The 26,253-nt window shown below is 34.7% G+C and overlaps 1 pseudogene across 1 annotated transcript in view; it reads right to left on the reverse strand.

Moving 5' to 3' along the window:
- Positions 1-26,253, reverse strand: part of LOC149229841 (cycloartenol synthase-like) — a 377,687-nt pseudogene that overhangs the window by 321,960 nt on the left and 29,474 nt on the right. The window contains exons 2-5 of the transcript XR_016247969.1: positions 22,608-22,784; positions 12,005-12,094; positions 1,459-1,653; positions 1,285-1,369 (exon numbers count right to left, since the gene is read on the reverse strand). The product of XR_016247969.1 is annotated as a cycloartenol synthase-like (transcript). The remainder of the gene's footprint in view (positions 1-1,284; positions 1,370-1,458; positions 1,654-12,004; positions 12,095-22,607; positions 22,785-26,253) is intronic.

Consider the following 26,253-nt stretch of genomic DNA (forward strand, 5'->3'; position numbering starts at 1 on the left):
AAAAGGGGACTTTTTGAGAATACTTAGATCTAGACGTTGATAGAATTTGGGTTGGATCCTGTTAGTTTCCATTTACACTGTGGTATTCCTATTTTCTGATGAAATTCATATTTGAAAACCATAATCTATAAATATTATTCTTTTAAAAATATTGGTCTTTTATAATTTTTTTGGATTTGAATATATAGAGATTTGATTCATTAACTATAGTAGATATCTAGAACTCTAGCTTGTTGGAAAATGTAATTTTTTTTTCTAGATCTTGGTGCGGTTGGGTAGCTTACATGCCTACCCTATAGAATTGATGCAATTCAACAGTGACAGGTGGGTGTAGGAACTACCATGTGTTAGCCAAATGTTAGATTAAATGACATACTTTGGTGATGAAACATTGACATATGACTACTGAGTGTTATCCATGTGTTAGTTGTACTATCACAGACACAACAAAAGGCAATGAAACTTTTGAGGGCCATGAAATTTATATCATTGGAAAGATATCAAAGAGAAGAAGATGCTTGTGACCTCAAAAAAGAAGCTTAGGGTGATTGAAAGAAGAGGAATTTTAATAATCCCATATCCTTAGGGTAGATTAAAGAGTTGGGACTTAAACAAAACAATGAGATCATAACAAAGAAATCATGTATCATGTTCTACATATTGTCATTCCTTGTCTGAAATTTGGTTATATTTATAAATTTTAATTTTTAATAATTGGCATATGTTATAGTAGTACAATAAAAAAAAATTCCCACACGCACTAACATGTCACCAATGAGTAGAACCTAGTGGCAGGGAAAATTAAACCTGCTAGCAACCACTCAAGATATTGCCTTTTGACATATTTTCTTCAATTATTCATTAAAAGATGATTGTCTAATAATTTCTAATTTGATAATTTATTTTAAAGAATATTATAATAATACCATACACTTAGAAAGATTCATTATGGTAAATTTTTTAATTATAAAATAATTATATATCAATTTTGAATTTAAAAATTTATTTTCTTAAAAACAAGGAAAATATTTAATAATAAATGAAATTTAACCTTCCAACAATGGTACCATTATAGAACAATATTTCTAGAGTTTTTAAACCTTTTTGACAAATTGGTTTTGATAAGAAAAAATAATATATTGAGGAAAATAGAAAAAATCTATTATATAATTATGTTATTAATGTGTCATACACATTTTATTTTTCATTTTTTATTAAGAAAATCAATATAATACTACACTATAAACATTGAATAATATTGTAAAGGTAATATTTAAAACACACCTGGATGGATTGGAAGAAAATAAGGGAGAAGCCATAGTTCTGGGAGCAATGGATTGTTTCCACACCAATCATATACTCCAAGTATCTATATTCATGAATTTATATGTAAGTGTTCATTCAATTTGTTTAGCATTGAAAAATTAAGTTTAATGAACAATTAGTATAAGTACATACCGCAAGCCATACTTTTCCCCATGAAGGTATTCCAATGGCACCACCGCGATCCAAAATCCATGCACGTGCTTTTTCCATGGCTCCTTCCCCTCCATCAATTTTTTGACCAAGAATTCTCAAACTAACATAGTTTAACATTGTTCCAAACATTGTGCTATCATCCTCAATGTGCACTCCCCAACCTCCATCTTCATTCTGCACAACATCTTCCAAAATGAAATTTATTACTTCTAACATACAAGGGATAAAAATTCTTATCTTGTTTTACTCTTGATGTTTGTTCTCAAAAAATCAAGAGAAGAAGACATTGAAAAAATAACTCATATTATTTGCAAGGAAAATGGATGTTTAATTTACTTTATATTAGTATAGGTCAATTTTATCTAGCCTGAGTGGTTTTTTTTATATAACAATATCTTCACACAAAGGCTTTATTCCCCTAAGTGACATGACAAATCTTGGAACTTTTACAAAAATCTAATTTACCTTGGGCACCAAACTTTAGAATGAGGGGAACTGCCTAGTGGATTCCCCCATGAAATGCATTACATGGAAAAGAAGACAAAGAAAGAAGATCAATGTTAACCTTGAATATATTATGTGGTGAGAGATATATAAAATTTAAGGGAAAACCTCCTGATACTTCAAATATCCATGATTAAAATGAGTCTATATAAGTTATTTATTAGTTATTGTTATTTTAATTTTTTTTATGCTAGAGGTTTGATGTTGTAACAACCCTGGTCAAAATTCCATGTAATAAAGTTAATAAAGGTAAAATAATAACCAAGGTCATGCGACACATATTCCAAGCTGAATGTTGAGAAAAAAACATCCTAGTGTGCATGTTCATTTGGTTTATCATGGCTAAGGAAAATGGAAAAGGAAATGACAAAGGATTAGGAAAGCCACGAGACATTAATTAACATTTTATTTACGGAAATAATGGAAATTAGGAAAAAAGGAAGGTGAAAGGTCACAGGTTGCATGTGAGGAGGAAAATGAAGGAAAATAATCGAAAGTTGAAGAAAATAGAGGCCTCATTAACAAAAAGGCTTATGAGGATCAATTGGTACCTTTTTATCTAGTCAATTCAATTTTGGAGCTCTCTCTCTATTTCCTCTCTCACACACTCTTGGACACTTAGATAATTCTTGGAGCACTCTAGCATTGTATCAAAGAAAGCAAAGGAAGGACAAAGAAGGAAAAGGGAAGCAAATATCAAGCAAGGAAGAGAAGGATCAAGTGGCTACAACAATATTACTTGAAGGTACCAATTTGCATGTATGACTTCCTTGCTATATTTGACATGCATGGTACATGCATGTGTGTATTTGGTTCTCTTGTTGTCATTGGCATGGGTTTTTCCAGGTGTGACAGTGATTTTCAGTCTTGTCTTTCCATTTACAGATAGGCATGGTGTGATGGGTTCTCTTTTATTTGGTTAAGCTAGATTACCAGATGCTTTTGAAACTAAGTGAGGTAGTCTCTAAAGAAGAACACAAGGCCTAGAAATCCCTGGATCGGAGAAGGTGGGATTGCAGTAAAGTTGGATTTCATGTACCTTGGTGTGCCTAGGAATCCTCGATCGGTGAATGGCAGGATAAACAGTAAATCCTAGAGGTGTGTGCCCTTGTTAAAGCCTAGGAATCCTCAACCGGTGAATGGCAGGATATATGGTAAATACTAGAGGGTGGAGTCTCGATTAGGCCTAGGAATATTCGACCAATGAATGGCGGGATATACGGTAAAGCCTTGAGACTAGGAGACAGGAAAATTCCTCACAGTGTAGGTGGAGAGATCCAGAGGCATCCATGCTTGTATAGGGCCTAGTGATCTGATGGGGATTACGGTTAAGACTGAGGAAACCTGGTTGGTTTTGTCGTGAGTCCCACATTCATGCTTGGAATATGGCACGGGGGTGATTGGCTGAAATAAATATTTGGTTCAACCCAATCTATGGTTGGGTGGTTCGTGGAAGTCCCTGACTTGGTTGGATTATGCATACATTAAGAAGAGATCCTTCTCCTTTATTGTTTCATGTATAAACGTACTTATTTATATGTGGTTTTTATGGCTGTTATATCCTTGTTATTTATGTTGTTTATATGCTCATTATAAGCATGGTTTATGAAAGACTTTGGTTATGGCTCTCATCATGACTTGATTAGTACATGAATTTGAATGAATATATGACTTAATAGATGATAATGCAGTTATTGTGATAAGGCATCAATGCTTCTTCATGATTCTTAGATAAGTATGAGACCCTTATGCTCAAATTTATTGTTATGACCTATAGATTTCATATTTTTGAAATGTTTGACGAAATGCCTATCATGGCTAGTAGGGGTCAGATCAAGTACTTGTACCAGCGATTGCATTAGTAGCCTTATTCCATTGTTATTTATCATTTCTAAAAGTTTTATGAAGTTATGGGTAGTGGCCTGAGACCTAACCCTAAAAAAGCGGCTCAAAATTTGGGTCGCTGGCACAAAATTGCTTGAAAAAGTCCGCAGTCATTGACATGCCTTACTTTGGAAGAAAATGAAAGGCCTCAATTGCATGCATGGATTTTCATGAGAGTGGTTGAGGGTCTATAGTAGTAAAATGTCAATTTTTCTCAGGGGTTGGTCACCTAGACGAGTTGGTTGGCTCCTGAAGGTTCTGTAGCATGCGTGGAAGGTTAGAATAGTTTTGTTTTGTCGATTCCACTTCCTTAACTATACATGGGGAGTTGAATCACATCATATTAGCCTCTCGTCACATGTCTACCCTAGTGGGCCGGTTAGCTTGGGTAAATGTGGGAGGAGGGTGTTATAGAGTGGTATCAGAGCATGGTTCACCCCTTGGACTGGATGGGCGGTGTGTTGGTCATGCATACATGTCGGTTGCATATTTGTTCTTTATGCTTGTGGTCTATGTGCTTGTTGTGTATGCATGGTAGTATTCATGGTTTTAGTCATGTTTCCATGTGAAAGTTGATGGTGTTGTTGTTGGATGTGGTTTTCAGGAGTGTATGTCAGTTATGCATTGGTTATGCATGTTAGTATTTATATGTTGTTATGCACACATTGACATGGAGATAGTGGTTGTGCATGAGGTCATGGTATGTGGTTGGTATGGTCATGCATTGATAATTGTATAATGGTTGAAATGATGTATTTATACTGTTGTGGTTATGATTATACATGTATCGTGCTAATTTGGTTGATCTTGTAGACGTGATATCCTCTCCTGAACTATACTGAGGTATTTTGATTATGTTATGTTTGGTTTTAGTTGACATGGTATACTTGGAGGAAAGAGATCAAAGATGACTAGCAAGATGGTATAATACAGTTCATGAGATTCTCCCTATGGGTCAGATGAGCAGCGTGGTGGTGGGCATTCTTCTAACTTAGCAGAGACATTGAGAAGTTTGAAGGTAGAAATAATAAGTTGCAAGGTAGATAATGACAAGATCATTCAAGCATAAGATAAACAAGAAGAAATCAATGCAATAATCCTTTAGAGTTTTTCAGAATTTTAGAGACAGGGACTACTTTAGATCAGCCATGGAAAGGAGGATAGGATTAATGGGGCATATGGCAGTAGATCTCATGGTGTGCACATGCCATATAGGGATGACAAGATTTGAGATGGAAGGCTCTTGGATACTCCAGATAGGAGAGGTGATGGACACATGTTCTATTATAGTTATGGTTCTGACAGACACTATGATCGTCATCGTTATCATGCGTATAGGAGGAGTGACAAGGGATATTTTCCAGATGAGTTCAAGAAAGCCAAGCCACCTACCTTTGATGGAGATTTGAAGAAGTCAGAGGATGCAGAGGCATGGCTACTTGGGATGAAGAAGTTCTTTAAGTTGCATGATTACATAGAGAATATGAAGGCCAAAATAGTTATCTTCAGCCTCAAAGGGAAAGCAAACATATGGTGGGAAGATGTGAAATGGGTCAGAGACATCAGGACATAAGACTTGAGTTGGCATGAATTCAAGAGACTTTTCATAAATAAATACTTATCAGAGAGGTACTATGAAAACAAATCCAAGGAATTCTATGAGCTAAAGATGGGATTGATGATAGATGAGGAGTACACGACTAAGTTCCTAGAGTTATTGAGGTATGTACCATATCTTAAGGATGAAAAAGAAAAAGTTCAGAGATTTGTCAATGGATTTCCATTAGCATTTAGAGATCAGATTGAGTATGATGAGCCTCAGTCACTTGAGGAAGTTATTTTGAAATTGAAGCATTGTTATGAACAATCAAAGCATAAGACATAATCTCAGCAAGGTTGGAAAGGGAAAGATAAAGCTAAAGGTAAATGGAAACCAAAAATAACAAGGCCTTAGGATGCAGGTGAGAAAGAGAATGTTGCACCTTACAATAATTTCAATGTAGTTAGAGAGGGACATGAGTCACAACCTAGAGGGTAGAAGAATAAGGGTGATGATACATGACGATTGTAGTGTTGGACATGTGGTAAGGAGCATCTTAATAGGGATTGTCCGCAGAATCAGGGTGGTAGGCCTCAGATTTACAGTACATAGGAAGCATAGACAGTTGGGGATGTTGGGCAGAGCATTCCATAGATCTATGTAACGTTGGATAACAGGCAGGCATATCACCATGCATCTATTACCAAGATGGACGGTAAGCTTTGTGATCAAGTTGTTCCTATTTTGATTGACCCTGCATCTAATTATAGTTTTGTTAACCCTGACTTGGTGGATAAGTATGGTTTGAATAAAGAAGTGCATGCATAATATTGGTTAGTGCAGTTGGCTACATGCACGAAGAAAAGAGTTCATCATTGGGTAAGAGCCTGTGCATTTGAGTTGAATGGTATGCCTACATCAACACATTTGAATGTATTTCCATTGGGATAATACAATATGATTTTGGGCATGGATTGGTTATATCTTCATAGGACTAAGGTGGATTGTTATGGAAAAGCTATTGAGTGTTTGGATGAAAATAGAGAATAGAGAATCTTGCAGGGTAAGAAGAAGGAAACATTAGCTAGAATGGTGACAACTATGCAGGCAAAACATAGTCGCGGAAAAGGGTGTGTGTTATTTGCAGTGCACATTTATAGTGATAAAGGTAAGGAGGATGACGATGCAAAGGTATTAAGCTTGCCCAATCTTACAAGAGTTTCAGGATATGTTTCCAATAGAGATTTCAGAGTTGTTTCCTCACAGAGAACTGGACTTTTCCATTGAGATGGTACCAGGGGCAACACCAACTTTGAAGGCATCGTATATGATGAGCACTCCAGAGTTAGTAGAGCTAAAGTTGGAGTTGAAGGAAATGCTTGACAAGGGATACATTAGGCCAGGTGTATCATTGTGGGGTGCACCAATGTTGTTGGTAAAGAAGAAGGATGGTACTCTTAGGCTATGCATTGATTATAGACAGTTAAAAAAGCTAACCATCAAGAATAGGTATTCGTTGTCGAGGATTGATGACTTGTTTAATCAATTGAAGGGAGAAGTAGTGTTCTCAAAGATGGATTTGAGATCCAAATATCATAATGTACGCATCAAGGAAGAGGACATTTACAAGACATCTTTATGGACCAGGTATGGGAATTATGAGTTTTTTGTAGTTCCATTTGGTTTGACTAATGCTCCAACTACTTTTATGTGCTTGATGAATAGTGTATTGCGTCCTTATCTCGACAACTTTGTTATTGTATTCATTGATGACCTCTTGATATATTTTAAGAATGAGGAATAACATGCCGATCACTTAGCAACAATGTTGAGATTGCTGAGAGAGCATCAGTTGTATGTTAAGCTTAGTAAATGCAATTTCTTTCAGACAGAGGTACATTAATTAGGGCATGTGGTTTCCAAGGAAGGCATAACGGTAGACCTAGAGAAGATAAGAGCTATTATGGAATCAAAAACTCCTAGAAATATGGACGAAGTAAGACCATTTATGGGGCTAGGAGATTACTACTGGAGGTTCATCAAGAAATTCTCTCGGATTTCATATCCTATTACGTCACTACATAGGAAAGGTAAACAATTTGAATGGATAGAAGAATGTGTAGCAATTTTTGAGAAATTGAAGTAGTTGTTGAAGAATGCTCCAGTGTTAAAGATTGTAGATCCAGACAAAGAGTTTGTGGTGTGTACAAATGCTTGCAAGAGAGGACTTGGAAGAGTCTTGATGCAAGAAGGACAGGTAGTATGCTATGAGTCACAGAAACTGAATGAGCATGAGAATAATTATCTGACATATGATTTTGAGTTGGCAATGATCATCCATGCATTGAAAATGTGGAGACATTATCTTCTTGGCAGGAGGTTTGTACTGATGAGTGATCACAGTGGATTGATGTATCTATTTGACCAACCAAATTTGAATTCCAAACAAGCTCGATGGTTGGACATGATCAATGAGTTTGACTTTGAGATCAGGTACATCAAGGGGAAAGAGGACATGGTTGTAGATTCTTTTAGCATGAGGATACAGGTAAATCATATAACAATTATGAGCTCCTATGGGAGAGATTTACAAAATTAGATTTTACAGGAAGGACAACAGGATGACAGGTATAGGGAGCTTATGCACAGGTTAAAATAGGGTACAGGTGGTCAAGATGTGGGCTGCCATCTTACAACATATGGTTTTCTCAGATTTAGGGATTAGATCTATGTGCTGAATGACAGTGAGCTCAAGAAGACTATCTTGCGATAATTTCATGCTAAACCATATTCAGGTCACCCAGGATACCATCAGACATTAACAATGATGAAGAAGTTTTATCATTGGCCGAATTTGAAGAAGAAAGTGGTAGATTTTATGGCTAGATGCTTAGACTGTCAACAGGTGAAAGTAGAGTGTAAGCATCCAGGTGGGTTGCTTCAGCCGATTTTGATTCCATAGTGGAAATGGGAGGTCATTTCCATGGATTTCATCATAGTTTTTCTGAGGACATCTAGAAAACATGATTCCATCATGGTTGTGGTTGAAAGGTTAACGAAGGTAGCACACTTCATTCCGGTGAACTCTACTTATTCAACTAATGACGTAGCCCAGGTCTTCATCAGAGATGTAGTGAGGTTGCATGGTGTTCCAAGGAATATTGTGTTAGATAGGAATGTTAAGTTCACTTCCATGTTTTGGAAGGAGATGTTTTCAGGTTTGGGGATAGAGTTGGCCTTCAACACAACTTACCATCCGCAGATAAATGAACAGATAGAGAGGCTCAACAAGATATTAGAGGATATGTTGAGGATGTATGTGATGCATCAGTAAAGGAGATGGGAGGAGTACATTCCATTGGTTGAGTTTTCTTATGATAATGGTTATCAAGAGTCACCGAGGATGAGTCCATTTGAGGCACTTTATGGGCAGATTTGTAATAATCCCACCAGTTGGAGTGATCCAGTGAACATAGTGTTGATAGGACCAGACATGTTGGTAGAGATGGAACAGGAAATGTAGGTAATCAAGAAGAATCTAAAGGAAGCACAAGACAAAAAGAAAATTTATGCAAATCGAAACAAGATGTTTAAGGAGTTTCAGGTTGGGGAACAGGTGTATGTATGCATCAAGCCCAAGAAGAGCTCCTTGAGGATTGGATCATGTGCCAAGTTGACACCTCGATTTTGTGGACCTTTCAAGATTCTTGAAAGGATTGGACTAGTAGCCTATCAACTTGCATTGCCTCTGACAATGAAAGTCCATGATCTTTTCCATGTGTCATTTCTTAAGAACTATGTTAAAGATGTTGATCATGTGATTGATTGGTCTATATTGCAGGTGGAGCTAGATGGAGAATTCCAGCTAGAACCTCAATGTGTATTGCAGAAAAAGATGCTTATGCTTCAGAACCAAGCAATCGAGTAGGCTAAAGTGCAGTGGAAGCACTTTGGGCCCAATGAAGCTACATGGGAGATGTCAGATTAGATGCGGGTTATGTATCCTTCTCTATTCATTGGTTGAGCGAATGTTTTTGGTATATGTTTTGGTATACGTACATATATATATGGATGTAAATACTACCATGAGTTGTGTTATCAAGCTCCAATAAGCAGTATGGGTGCCATGTCATTATGCTTGTTATGCTATTATGTTTGTCATGTTAGGTTGCTTCTCAGTAGATTGATCATTGTAAATACTGGAATGAGCTAAGCTATAAAGCTTCGTGGGCAATATGTTTTGCTTTCAGTAGTCTTGTTGGTTATAGGTGTCATTGAACACCAAGGACGGTGTTCCCCCAAGGGGGAGGGTTCCTTAAAAACCTTGGTCAAAATTCCACGTAATAAAGTTAATAAAGGTAAAATAATAACCAAGGTAACAAGACACATATTCCCAGCTGAATGTTGGGCAAAAAAATCCTAGTGTGGTTGTTTATTTGGTTTATTATGGGTAAGAAAATTGGCAAAGGCAATAGAAAAGGATTTGGAAAGGCATGAGGCATTAATTGACATTTTATTTATGGAAATAATGGAAATTAGGAGAAAAGGAAGGTGAAAGGTCACAGGTTGCATGTGAGGAGGAAAATGAAGGAAAATAATAGAAAAGCGAAGAAAATAGAGGTCTCCTTAATAAAAGGCTTCTGAGGATCAGTTGGTACCGTTTTTTAGTTAGTTCATTTTTGGAGCTCTCAATCTATTCTCTCTCTCTCTCTCTCACTCTTGGACACTTAGAGAATTCTTGGAGCACTCTAGCATTGGATCAAGGAAAACAAAGGAAGGACAAAGATGGAAAAGGGAAGGAAAGATCAAGCAAGGAAGAGCAGGATCAAGCAACGACAATGTGATTACTTGCATATATTGATTTGCATGTGTGATTTCCTTGCTATATTTGGAATGCATGGTACATGCATGTGTGTATTTGGTTCTCTTATTGTTATTGGCATGGGTATTTCTAGGTGTGACATTGATTTTCAGCCTTGGCTTGCCATTTCTGGATAGCCATGGTGTGATGGGTTCTCTTTTATTTGGTTAAGTTGGATTGCCAAATGGTCTCGAAAATGAGTGAGGTGGTCTCTGAATAAGAACACAAGGCCTAGGAATCCCTAGACTGGAGAAGGTGGGATTGCGGTAAAGCCAGATTTTGTGTATGTCAGTGGGCCTAGGAATCCTTGACTGGTGAATGGAAAGATATACGGTAAATCCTCAAGGTGTGTTACCTCGATCAGGCATAGGAATCCTTGACCGGTGACTGATAGGATATATGGTAAATCCTAGAGGGTGGATTCTCGATTATGCATAGGAATCCTCTACTGGTGAATGGCGGGATATACAGTAAAGCCTAGAGACTAGGAGACATGCAAATTCCTCACGGCGTAGGTGGAGATATTTGGAGGCATCCATGCTTGTTTATGGCCTAGTGATCCGGTGGGGATTACGATAAATCTTGAGGAAACTTGGTTATTTTTGTTGTGAGTCCCACATTTATGCTTGGAATATTGCATGAGGGTGATTGGCTGAAAGAAAGATTTGTTTCAACCCAGTCTATGGTTAGGTGGTTCGTGGAAGTCCCTGACTTGGTTGTCTTAAGCATACATTGATAAGAGATCCTTCTCCTTTAGTGTTTCATGTGTAAATGCACTTGTTCATATGTGGTTTTTATGATTGTTATATCCTTGTTATTTATGTTGTTTATATGTTGGTTATAAGCATGGTTTATGAGAGTCTTTGGTTATGGATCTCATCATGATTTGATTAATACATGAATGTGATTGAATATATGACCTAATAGATGATAATGCAGCTATTATGATACGATATCAATGATTCTTTACAATTTTCAGATAAGTATGTGACCCCAATGCTCAGATATATTGTTATGACCTGTATATTTCATATTTCTGATATGTTTGACAAAATGCCTCTCATGGCTAGTAGGGGTAAGATCAAGTACTTGTACCATTGATTGCATTAGTATCCTTATTTATTTGTTAATTTATCATTTCTAGAAGTTTTATGAAGTTCTAGGCAGTGGCCTGAGACCTAGCTCTGAAAAAGTGGCTTAGAATCCAGGGTCGCTAACATGAAACTACCTGAAAAAGTCCAGATTCACTAGCATGCCTTGTTGTGGGAGTGATTGGAAGGCCTCAGTTACATACATGGCTTGTCATGGGAGCGACGAAGGGTCCAAATCAGTAAAATGTCAAGTTGTCTCAGGCGTTGGTCACCTGGAAGGGTGGGTTGGCTCATGAAGGTTCTATAACATGTGTGGAAGGTAAGAATGGTTTTGTTTTGTCGTTTCCACTTCCTTAACTATACATGGGGAGTTGAATCACATCATAGTATCCTCTTGTCACATGTTTACCCCAGTGGACCAGTTAGCTTGGGTAAATGTGGGAGGAGGGTGTTATAGATGTCAATTTTAGTTTAAGCATATACATTACATGATATATCTCGTCAACCTTGGCTTAACAAGATCTCTCTTATATTAATGCAAATATATAAAATAAAAGTGATCTTTAAATTACTTTCTTGCCAAAAATATTATAATAATCTATTATAGTTTTTAGACTAATTTAAAATAAAAATAAAGATACATACCTGATGGTTATACATATAGCGACATATTTCTTTTTAATGCATTTCTGTTAGAACTATGTTTAATGCTCCCGTCACATATATGAAAATAACCTACACCATGTAGTACCAAATTCATTTTAGAAACATATTAAAAAAATACATTTACAAAACATAAAATTCTAAATTACAAAACATAAAGATTTAAAATTACAGTTAAACGGCTATAAAGTTCATGTAGATTATTAATTTAAGATTCAAAAAATTATTTAAGAAAAAAAAAAAAAAAAAAACATTTATAAAAACACTTTCGGGTCTTAACAAAATTTAGAAATTATGCCATCAAAGCATGTTATAATTCATTGTGAAGAAAAAGAAGATAAAAAAGCAAGCAATGTGTTTTAAAGAAAATCTAAATAATAAATATATATATATATATATATATATATATATATATATATTGATAATTTTCATTGGATTTATATACTATAATATAATATATATGATTTAATTATATATATTATATATATATAATATATATATATATATATATATATATATATATATATATATATATATAAATTATATATGTTATAATTCACTCTATATATAGAAGATCACGAACCAACAATGGGTTGATTTGTATATCATAATATGATTTATTTATTTTTTAATAAAAAATTAAGTATAAAAGAAAAGTAAAATATAATAAGTTATATTACAAAGTCACATTTACTTTATTATAAAAAATAATTTATAAATTTTGAAAGTATTTTAAAATATACAAAAATATTTGATTGTAATAGTATTTTTTGCCACACTTATCATTATATGTTTATATTAGTCCGAGAAGAATCTATTTCCCTATACAAACTTAATATTATTTCAAAAAAGCATTTTCCAAAATCCATATGCAACCTTATGACTATAAACACGCATATGTGTGTGATTCTCCTTAAAGTTTCTTATGTAAAAAATTTTGAAATTTGAAAAAATATATAGTTCAATTATTTTTCAGTTGTGGTTTACGGGTTAGACTAGAAGTCCACCTATAGGAGCCAATAGCATAACCAACCCAACTAATTTTTGGTGGTATAAATACACACCTTGAGTTTCCCTCATTTACACCTTAGTACTTGGTATCCATACTCTGCCAAATATTCTCCAAATTAGGTATGCTTATCATGTGCTTTTAAGCACTCCTCTGTCTCAAGGAAGCCCTAGTTCCTTGCTTTGATATTGAGCACTCTTATGTCACATCAGTTTTCTACTATTTGAGACAAGATCTTTAGTGGCCTAGGTAGGAAGGATACATAGCAAGGTTTAATTGGCGCTGATAGCCAGGGTCAGGTTGTATCATAATGATTTCTCTATTGTTGTTCTTCAATAAAAAGACCCATATTCTGTTCCCATTTCTTTTGTTTATATTTCATGAATATGAATGTCTAATGGATATGATTATGGACTAACTTGATTTAAATGTTTATATGCTTTGAATTATGTGATCAGCTCTTGGTTTCCTGATTATCGTGCAAGTTTGAAACCTTCGAATGAGAGGTTAGGGTTTGGACCCTGTGAGATCTACTCCAAACGTAGGACCTACAAGTGAGTACTACTTCCTTACTTTGTGAATTTGAAGGATTTTACATGCTTATCTTAGTTTCTTTATTGAGATTTTTACTCTGCTCTATTGGAACTTTCAACCCTAGCCCTAGAATTTTTTTCCATAACATTGATAACTAGAAAATCAATACACTTTATCATCTCAACCAAAGATGATAATAATTTTTTTATAAATGATAATCTAAGGAATATATTATAATATGATTTTATTATTTTATTATCTCAATGAAATATTACATTGGTATTAAAAATATATATATATAATGAAAAGAAAATAAGAAATAATGAATCACATTTTTATCTGAATTTTAAATGAAGTAAATTTATATTTATAATTACTTTATAATAACAAAAATCTTCATCTATTTTATGATAAAAGATAGCTTATAAAATTTAAAAGGGTGGTTTGGAGTGAAGAAGTACTCTTATAAGAGTGAAGGAAGCTTTGGAAAGGAAATCCGTGTAGGTAATGTAGTTGTTGGAAATGATATATTTTATAAATTAATTCAAGTTATCTTGAAATTCTTCTTCCGTTAATAAGCAAAAAGAACAATGTTGTGTGGGTGTTTCTCAAGGAAACATACCTCTGTAACTTGATTTTATGCAAGTATAAGCTTTTGTAGCCTAGACCAGAGAATATTAGTTACTTTCTTGTCAAGTTGATTAATTAGCATTTTTCTTTGAATTTGCAATTTAGAATTTAAATTTTCCACTATAGTGACTTGGTAATTACTTGATTTTTCATTTCATATGAGTTTAGATTACATTTTTAATTCAAAATTTTAAGTAAATTTTAAATAACCATAGCTTTGGATTTCCTTAAAAATTAGCTATAAGCAATTCCATTTTTAAGCACTAAGGGGAAATAGGGTAAATCTAGAACTAGCTCCTCAGATATAGTGGTGTGCTTCTAAATTTACAACTCCTTCATTGATAAGATTATATGTTCTAGTTTATGCAAATAAATTAGACCAAAAATGTCCACACTTGGCTATTGGAAATCACCCACAAAATCCATAAAGATGCTCTCCCATGGCTTCAGAAGAATAGGAAAGGGATAATATATATATTTTTTCTTAGTCTTGGATTTTCAAATACACCAAAATATTCATTCTCTAATGAATTGCGCATCTCCTTACATTTCAGACTAGTACACATACCTCTCTAACTGGGATATTTCTTTTTCAATGCCAAAAGGGCTTGCAACTTTGAAGGTGTGAGATTCTCCTATAAGTTGTACTCTCTCACCTTTAGACACATATACCTATCTAGATTGTATAGAAACCCATCTTGTATAAGGTACTCAACCTTGTTGTCACATTCTTAATCAAAATGTAGCCTTGTATTTATTAAGTGTCTCCTGGAAGTTCTCATTTTTTGTGTATCCTCTTTGAATTGTGCAGAAAAGGTTTCATGTGCAAAAAAGTACTTAAACCTATGATATTGGGTGCAAGTGGCCTTGAAAACCTGCCTTTTAACTTGCTATTACTTCTATTCCTATATTTATTGATGATGTTAAATTGTTGCAAAATTAACATTCATATTGTTGTCTCTTTATTGTTGAAGTTTACTATCATGGATATTCCATTAGACAATTCATCACAATAAATCTGATAAAATTAAGCTTAAAATTTGAAATCTACACTATGAGAGTTTCTTGTATTTATGGATCTATTAATTATTGTTTATTTTGTGTGTATGCATTCAAATTATAATTATGTATAAAATAGAGAACCAAAAAAAAATTGATAAACCACAATTGATACAAGATATATCCTAGCAAACCCTTTCAAGAGAAAACCTAGGTGGAGGGTGAGGCTGCTCTCCTCTCCTTATTTGAATGGAAAATGGATGTAAGTACAAATAAGTGAGGCATGTGGCTCATGTGATTCTACATTACACAAATCCTCTTTGTATGCTCTATCCATATCCATCTTAGCTACTCTTCTCATTTATTGAACAAAAAATGCACTCGAAAATAATGGAACCCCTTTTCCTCCTAGTGGCTTGGTCATAACACAACCTGATAGCCTGCTAATGTTTAGGTCTGATTCCATCAACTCTTAACTAGAGTTCCAATATTTACTCTTTTAGAGTCTTCTTCATCATGATCATGTGGCTAACCCCTTTTCCACCAATAATGGAGACTGACATGGTATCCTCTCGAACTATGGTGGTCAAAACAGGAAGGTAAACTTATGAGTGGAATACATTTGCATGCATACTTTCTTTAAGTAAATTCTTGAGCCATTGGAAATCTATCTATGTGTAGAATAGATTAAAAAGGTGTTTCTCTTAAGAAAAAAAGTTTTATGCCCCAAAAAATGCCATTTGATGCTTCAAAATGCTCCCAAAAGTTTTTAAACCCCAATTTTCCAAATTAGTTCTTGCTGATAAAAATGGTCTTGTTAGCGGATTCCTCCACTCTTACACTATAAAAGCATTGACATGGATAAAAAATAATAATGATCCAATTCAGATTACACCTCCCTATTCTGGGAGGATTTTGGTCCCCAAAAGATTTTCTTGAATGAGGTGAGGAAAATTTTCCTCCACCTTCTCTTGGGTGTACCATTTAGCCTTACCTAGAAGCTGACCTTTCAATCCAATATGCCAAAGGTTATGCTGCCCCTGTCTTGTAGTTCCATACCTCTATGGAAAAATTGTATCTTCTGTCAACTTTTCCTAAGCATCTGGTGCCAAATCGTCTACATAAGGTAGGACTTGTTCCTTTTATTTATCTAGCATGGAAGGCTTATAGAGTGTTAGATTATCTACCTTCACCACTGAGTAAATGTGCATGTATGGGAAGAGGACAAGTATATAGAAATTATCTATCACCTTTTCCAGTATCTCAAAGGGACCATATCAGAGAGCCTTGGTTTTCTTTATAGGACCTTATAACCTCTCATTTTTCAACTGCAACTATATTCTATCTCCCACCTTGAATGATATCTCTATTTTATTCTGATCATGCCTAGCCTTAAATTTTTCCTGTGACTTCTAAAGTGTCTCTTGTATATGTATATGGATTTTCCTAGTCTTCTCAACAATTTTTTCTTCCCTTAAGGCATCCATTACAAGATCCTCCCTCACTCCCCCTTGTTGCCCATATCCAATATCCAAAGGTAAAGGAGGAAAATATCCAAAAAAAGTTTTAAATGGGAGCTTACCAATAGAAGTGTGGATTGATATATTATAATATTATTTTACATGTACAAAATTTTCATCCCAGGTCTTCCTCAAAATTTGCACCAAAGTCTTGTTGGCCACTTTTTTCTTCCTAGTTATCTGTGGATGGAATGTTGTAGACCTCTTCAATTTCATGTCTATCTTATCCCATAATGTAGTCCAAAACAAACTAAGAAATATTCTGTCCCTATCTAAAATTATGCTCCTCGGTATCCCAAAGTGCACCCATAGCTGTCTAAAGAACAAGTTCACTGATTCTTGCCCACTAATGATATTTTTATAGGACATGAGAATACACATCTTTCTGAACCTAACAAATACCATGAATAGGTAGTCATGTCCCTTCCTATTTGTTATTAAACCTCCTACAAATTCCATGGAAATACTTTCCCAAGGAAAAGTGGGTATAAGAAATGGATGATATAAACCTTGCTTCCTATTACTAGGCTTTCTGATACAACAAAGCATGCATCCTTTTATGAACCTAGCTACATGTTCTTGCATCTTGGGCCAATACACATACTTCTGCAAGTTGACCACTATCTTTTGTACACTAATGTTCCCAACAACCTTGGAGGTGTGAACCTCTCTAATTAGTTGCAGTCACTCACCTTGAGGAACACATAACTTATCTAGCCTGTAGACTAACCCATCTTGGAGATGGTAGTCAACTGCGTTATCGCCATTGTGCACAATGTTTTGGCTCTGTAACTGTTGAAACACCTCCTTGAATTCATCTTTTGGATATGCCTCTCTTTATGCATCATGAGTAAATGGCTCCATGTGCATCAGAGTTTCCAAAGTTGTGATATTTGATGTTGGTGGCCTTGAAAACACGTCGGAAAACTTGTTTTTGTTGTCCTTCTTAGACTTGATCACTAAATGAAACTATTGTAGAAACCCCATCCACTTATAATTTTTGGCCTCCTGTAGCTTATTCTCGGGTTATAGGTACTGTAGGGGTTGGTGATTTGTGTGGATTACTATCTCCTTTCCCATCAAATAGTGCCTCCACTTCCTCACAACTTGTACCAGGGCATACAACTCCTTGTCTTAGGTGCATTATTTAAGAAATACCCAAAGAAATACTTCAGAATGGTAGCATACATGCCTTTCTCCTTGCATAAAGACTGCTCCTATAACATACCCACTTGCATCTGTATCCACTTCAAAGGGTTGTTTTAGGATTGGTAATGCTAAATTTGGTGCTTGAATGATCTTCTTATTTAACTCCTTAAAGGCCTTATTCTAACCTTTTCCCCATTGAAAATTCTTGCCACTTGTTGTTATGGCATGGAGTGGTGCTACTACTACTGAAGTGTTACTACTACTGAAAATGAGGCTATGAATTTCCTCAGCTACTATGCTTCCCCAAAAAATCTCTCGACCTTAGAAACATTAGTAGGCACTGGAAACTTCGTGATGGATTCGATCTTGCAGGATCTATTTTCAATTCTCATCCACTTATCACATACCCTAGATACACCAAATATTGTTGTACAAACTCACACTTCTTGAGCTCTTCTAGTAGATAGTGCTTATTTAAATTATTTAGCACCTACGTCAAATGTGATATGTGTTCCTCCTAGGTAGAAATGTATACCAATATATCATCCAAATAGACAATAAAAAATGAATCTATAAAAGGGCACAATATATCATTCATTAACCTCATAAAAATAGTTGGTGCATTGCATATGCGGAATGACATGACTAATCACTCATACAAATATGGCCTAGTTTTGAAGGTGGTCTTCTAGGTATCTTCTTCTCTAACTCAAGCCTGGTGATATCCATACTTTAAGTCCAACTTGGTGAAGTATTTGGCTTGCTACAATTAATCCAATAGATTAAGTACCCTAAGCAAGGGGTACCCATTCTTGCGCGTAATTTTGTGAACACCATGTAATGTATACACATCCACTAGGTCCCATCCTTCTTTGGCACAATGACGATGAATGACCCACATGGTCATGTAGTTGGTCGAATGACACCTTATTCTAGTAGCTACTGCAACTGCTTCTTCACCTCACTTGCTTCTATAACATACTTCTTATATAGCCCAATGCACAACAATAAGGAGTCCAACAATAGTTGGATCTCATGCTCTAATTCCATCTTGGGTGGTATCCCTTTAGGCTCCTGGAAAACATCCTTGTATGCCTATAACAACTCTTCCAGTTTTTTGTTTCTATTTATTAGTACACCTCTTCAAGGATGCCTTTTCTCTGATTGACTCTTCTACGAATTATTTTTCTATTAAAAATACGAAAACATACATCTTTCTAGAACTGGTCAATTTCTTATCTTCGTTGGCACTTACCAGTGAAATTATGGACTTACCCTTGTGTGTGTTGATGGTGAAGTATTTTCCATCCTTGATGAGGTAATATTGGCTGGATCTCCACATGGATATTACATCTAACATGAACACATAGGGACTCCCAAACACCACTCCACATACATCAAGGGGAACAACATCTAGTTCTACTTCATCAATAAAATCACCAATGATAGAAAATATAATATTACACTATTTGGTAACATTTATCTTTGCATCCTTATTACCCATCCCAGTGGATATGAGCTTGAATGATCATGAAATTCCAATCCCATTTTTTTTACCAACTATTCTACAAAGACATTTTCTTGTGGTCCTGAGTTGAAAAAGCATCAATATTTGTTTTATTGACTTATATCATTATATGGAAGAGTTTCGTATTTTCATTCTCTTCATGATGCTGAAGGATACTCAAATTCACCTCCTTATCCACTAATGTACAAGCAATATTCTCATCTACTTCTGAGCTTATTTCAACCTACTTTTTCAAACTAGTGGCCATGAGATTCTTCTTCTAATTATCTTTTTTGTTCTCTAGGTTAATATTTGGATGAAACTTCTAAAAATTCTTTGTATGACCATCAATGTTACAATGGTTGGAGTCATTGTTAGGATCTTTGTGTTGGTCTGTTGTGACTATTTCTTCTTTCCATTCTCCCTTTCCACTTTTTCTTCCCTTCGTTGCAAGCATCATGGTGCTTCTTCTACTTCAACCCACTTGATTTCCCTTTCTTCTGGCCTATGTTATCCAGGTATCGTGCATGTGCACAAGCCTCATCCACCGATATGAGCTTGAACAACATTACTCTCTTTCATAGATTGTTATGTATACCCCCCAAATACATGAGGAGTACATATAGGTTCCTTGGAGAGATACCTAGAATTATGCCTATATTTATAAACTTTGCAGTGTACTCCTATACACTCCACCCCTACTTCTGCCTAAAGTAATGCCACCAGATCCAATGGTGCTCTACATACTTGACAAGGTAAAATTGTGACTTTATGATGCGCAATTCAATCTGGGACAAGGCCTGGGAGAGACTGCACATTGCGTAGTCTCAACGACCAAGCTAGGAGACTAGCTCCTAGAATTGTGCAATGTGCAGTTGGAGCCAACCTAGGATAACCTCTACGCAATTCCAGAAGCTAATGCAGAGGCCTTGAGCTTCCAGATTGTGCAGTGCATGCAAGTGAATGTGAGATCCGGGCAGGGGGAGCCCAAATCTATCCATTGGGAGTGTGAAAACAAGAAGATCTGAAGGATGATTTAAGGATGAGTGAAAATATGACTAAGTGTAGATGTATGCATGTTAAACAAGTGCAAAAATGGATCAAACTGAAGGAACATGAAGCATGTGAAGGGTGTCGCCGCAACGACGACTGTTGGTGCAAAATGAGAAAACTCATGCGACACTTGAGAAAGGCAATCTATAACTTGAAAAAATACTTCTACAAGCTAAAACAAGTTAAAATGATAGTGGTCGTTCAACAAAACGAGTGAAACATCACAAGCTAAAAACACAAAAGCGACAAAAAAAGCAGCAAAAGGCGATAAAAGCAAAACTCACCCTGAAAAGCAATGACAATGCTCCGAAGGCCCCTTGATCTCCTAGGGAAGCTATAGCTTGATGATCGAATGTATAAGTGAGATATAGAGGCATATATTACACATATTTGAGCAAAATGGAGTACATGACGCGTATGCTTGAGATTAAGGAAAACAACGACACTTGGAAGAAACGTCTAAAGATGGAAATGTGTCACCTTCGGGAAACTAATCATAGATCCCTACTTCCTAGGGATGTTTTTCCTCTTAGGTTCTTGCTTTTTGGGAAAACTGCCATGCATTTCCTCAAAAGATTGTGCAATTATGGGAAGGACCAGGAAACTCTCTAGTTCATGCACTAAGCAGTCTTTTGAGCACATCAAGTTCTGTGCAATTTTTGGGCTACCTCTTAGGCTCTACGCAATTTCCCAGCTGAAGGCAGGATGTCAACTGTCTATATGCAATTTTGGAGCTGAAGGCTCACTTGCTGTCTCTCATGCTCTGTGTAGTTTCCCAGCTGAAGCCAGGTTGCCAACTGGGTCTACGAAATTCGGGAGCCAAAGCTCACTGCTGGGTTGCACTGCACATTTCCTGAGAGCAAGGCTGGTTTCCCTCAAGGATTGTGCATATCATTAATGCGGTGCTAGAACCGGTTTACAACCAAGTTAAGAGGTAAGCCTGTGGTTAGACAACAAAGAAAGTAAGAAAACACAAGTTGTAATGCAAAAGAAAAAACTCAATGAAATCACAAGTACTTGGATCAGTGCGAGACAAGCTGCTGAGATTTTAGTAGGGATGCTCCAAAACGAAGTGAAGGAAAAATTTTGGAGGGTGGTTGTAGCCGCTACAACACCTTCCTATCCTTAGGTTGAGAATCCACTGATACTAGTTAAAAATCCATTGAACTAGGCTGGAGCAAGGGGGGATCAATGCCTGTCTTGGAGAGAATGGTATAAAGGATAACGAAGGACCTAGGAGTCAAAGACATTTTCTAGGAGTGATATATCCATTCTCCACTGCAAATAAGTTTGTATGAGGTGGTTCCCTCTCTGATGCTCATATCCATGGTTAAATTCCCATTGAATGTTGGTTAATGAATGCCAAGCTGGTGAAGATACCATGTTGTCCAAACTCACCCATGAGAGAAACATCATCAATTGTAAAATCTCGATAAAAATTTGTAAGAGTTTCCCATCACACAATTGACAGAGCTCTATATTGAATGGCAAGCAATCCGGACTATAGTAACTTCCCATGTAAACTACATGATTTTATTAAAGTATTTAAGGAACATGTTTCCCTATCATATTCGCATGGGTTGGTGGGATGAATATGTAATTAAATCAACTTATTATTATTTATTGATAGTTTTAATATAACAAAATAAAGTTGATAATATATCATAATAATAACACGTGTTGTAACATAAATCAACATCTACTTTATTGTTATAGGCACTTTTATTTATTTATTAATAAGAAATATTTATTACAATATATATGTATTATACAATTTAATATTAAAGAAATTATTATTATTATCAATTTAAATATGTATTAACATTATATAAAATAAAATAAAATAATAATAAATATAATATATATTATATAAACAACATTTTATAAGAATTAAAACTATTTATTAAACATACTTTATCATAAAAATACTTTGAAATTTCTTTAGAATTTTTAAGTTAAGCCATTATCAATAAGGATAATTATTATATGAATATAGTCACTACTCTTTTGGCTAATAGTATTACGGGTATCATTTATTACCTCTACAATATTTTTTTAGTTTGATTTTTCTAATCGATATAATTATGAAAATAATATGATTAAGCTAATATACTTTCCAAAACTATATGAATATACTTTTAAAAGTAAGTGTATGTAAATAAATAAGGAATCAAATAGACTTACTATATTTGCCATAACATGCATAACCCCTGAGTTATCACAAGGCCAGTGTCCATCATCTACTTGCATGGTAGCCCAGAAGCGTATTGCTCTAATCAATGTTGTTCGTATTGCTTCCTCAGTGATGTCATTGCTATTTTCTATTTTAACTTGAGGAGGAACTGGATTTTCTTTGGCAAACTGCAATATAAAAATATTAAGTCAGCAACAAATGAAATTCGAGGTATGTATATGAAATCATAAAATCATGAAAATTTATAGATAGAAAATGAGTAAAATGTTATTTTTAATTTATTGAAACTTATTCATAATTAATAAAAAAAATTATCAATTTATTAAAAGTATAGTTAATTGGGTTTATTTGAAGTTGTTGTGGTGAATGATTGTTATTTTCTCTATTTATGTTCAATTTCTATAGGTGACATAATGAGCTTTGTTGTAATGGATTCAATCCTTGTTGTTGAGTCTAAGCAAACCCTCAAGGACTAAAATATGTGAATTAAGATGATTTTTCTTTGTATGCAATGTATATGGACTATACAATGAAAAACAAATTTCAAATCACACTTTTTTACTCTAAAGCATGTTATTAATGATTGGATATTTAAATTCTATACTAAGGAAATGAAAGGTTTAAGGGGAGTTTAGGAGAATTGATCGCATTTCTAGTTTTTTTTTGGACAAATTAGAAGACCTCAAGTTGTGTGATTTACATTCTATAAACATAATCCTCACTTAAAAGAAATTCTATGACAACTCCAATAATTTATAGCAATAATGAAGGATGAATGGAGAATGTTTGATATTAACTATGAGGAGTCTAATGCCATGTTCTAATTCTTACCAACCTCTAAAAAGAGTAAGAAGGAAACCATGGTATGGGAAAATGAAAATATATGAATGGATAATGTTTGATATTAACTATGAGGAGAATCCCATGTTCTAAATCTAATATAAAACTATAAATGGTAAGATTGAAACTATTGTGTGAGAAAATAAAAATATAACACATCTCAAAAGGACATTGTAAAGGTAGAAGGAAACATTTTAAACATGTACATGGCCTCTTATTTGAAGAAGAGAAAACGAAGTAAAGCCTCAAGAAGAAAGAAATACAATTATTTTTTATGGGAGGAGAAAACATGGATATCAAAGAGTATAATAGAATGACTAACTTATAGTGATGAAAACAAAAAAATATTCTAAATCTATGTTTAAGGGAGAAAGATCATAAATACAATTGGGAAAATTTACAAGATGGACGGGATCAAAGCTTCAAATTTCAATGAACTTGCATATCTAAGAATTGGTTTCTTCAATAACCTTTTCTTAGAATCTCTAAAAAGGGACCACATAGTTGAATTCTAATACTTGTTTAATTATTCCCAAGATTTATAAATTAAGATGACACAAAGAACTCATGGTTGAAATCTCAAAGGAATACTTCTCAAAAGGATAAGACCCATGGTCTTATGGGTGATAAATTGATTTTTAAGCTTTTTATGAGTGAATGGAGATTTATTATTAGTATTGATGGAGAAATCAATAACTTCTAAAAAGGTGTTAGGGGAAATGAATACAACCTTTACAATAATAATGCATAAAAAGGATAATGAAACTACTTTGATTAGTAACTTTTAACTTAGTTCTCTATGCAATTCCATCTACAATATTATTTCCAAAATAATAACAAGGAGAATTAAAGATATTAGTGGAATGATTTGGATTTTTGGAGGGGACAAATAATAATGTTGTTGGAGTATCATAGGAATTCTTGGAATCTGTTAAGGTTAAGGAGAGTCCATCAATGATAATAAATATTGTTCTATATAAATCTTATGACAAAGCTAGATGGTTGTGTTTAAGGTTTGTATTAATTCATATGGGGTTTAACCTTCCATTTGTCAACTAGATTGAATGTTTCATGTCCTCATCATCCTCTATTGTTTTAATTAATGGATCACCTTACATACTTTCATACCATTGAGAGACTTAAAGCAAGGATGGCCTCTATTGCCATTGATTTTGTTATTAGTGGCTAACGCCTTAGTAGGAAAATGGTTTGAAGCAATCTAGAAAGCTAAATTTATTTTATATTGCAAGGGATTTAGCTTTATTCCATATCCTTTTAATAGACATTAGGGAGAACAAATATTTAATGGAATGTTTGGATATTTATTGTGGATCCATTGGAATAGAACTAAATTTCACCATGCCCTCTATCTATTTTAGTAGTATCAATGAAATATCAAGTAGAAGAATAAAAAAGTCTCTCCTCAATGAGGTAGATTTCAATAAGGGTCTTGTTGACGGTGATGGAAATTCATCAACCAAGGGGTATCTCCCCGATACGAAGTCCCAATTAGAACTCATACCGTTTAGAACAGGAGCCCCAATCGGAAATATGTCTGGTTTTCATAATTGTGATCTTAAAGATGTGCCTTGGCTGCAATTGACACACGAGAATACATACACATATATTTGGTGACAACAAGTAAGTAAACTTTGTATAATATTGATTGTAATGTATAAGAGGTTCTTTCACACAACAGAAAAGGAGAGTGAGCCTCTAGAAGAAAATTAGTAGTCCTATCCTAAAAGAGACACACACAAATACGAAAGAATCGTTAGTTAGCTTGAAAAATAGTTCACAAGATAATAACATCCATGAAAGAAAATGCAACACACATCCAATAAGGAACATACTAAAGTTAATGAAATAGTTCATTGACATAAGTATGAATGATATAACATATACCATAAACATCTAAAGAATAGTCTTACAATATCCACAACACATGCATGAAAACATGTTGGATCTGAGAGCTTCTAATCATTAAGTGAAAGTTCCAAGTACACAATACAATTATATGAAATTAGACCCAATAGTGGAACATGAAGTTACTACTTTCTCCTTCAAAGAATGATATTCACTCCTATGCTAGACTAAAGAAGCCAAGGCTTCCAATCTCAAGTTCCAAGCCCTTTTCTTGAGTTATGAGGGTTTATTTATAACATATGAGATGACCTTTCATCTCCCATTGTGACCTTTGAGATTCCCTCATGACTCTTGGACTTCTTTTGTATTTATTCTATCTAATGACTCTCCATATTCCACATTTGAATCTTGGACTTCCACTTACATTTACACTTCTTATTATTTCCCAAATAAAAATCACATAGGAAAAAAATGTGATTAGAGCCTAATAAGACAAAACTATATACATTATGTTTGAGCTTGACGAAAATCTAGCTCAAAAACTTCCACTTGTAGCTATGTTGTAACATAATGATACCAAGCCTTGTACTATGCTGCTATGTCCTGAAGATTTGGTGGGAGATTTGGCTTATATCTAACTCTTTCCTCCATTGCATCCTAGTAAATAGTTTTGGATCTAGTTTGAACATTATTCCATCATGAGAATACCTTCATGTTTAAATTGGCAGCATTGGCCACAAAATGTTGAATGTTCTGCCTTGTGATCTCTAAATCTTCTTTAGTAACTACATGCCTTAGATTGCTCAACAATTCCTCAATTTCCTTCCTAACATCATTTCTGCCCTTTGTTTCTACAAATGCTCCAATAGAAGGAATCTTCTGCACTCTAACCAAGGAGTCCAAACTATAGTAAAATCATGAATATGCGGT

This window comes from Pinus tabuliformis, chromosome J (assembly GCF_031772625.1).
Source record: "Pinus tabuliformis cultivar Carrire ecotype Pingquan chromosome J, CPIR1, whole genome shotgun sequence".
NCBI classification, from domain to species: Eukaryota; Viridiplantae; Streptophyta; class Pinopsida; order Pinales; family Pinaceae; genus Pinus; species Pinus tabuliformis.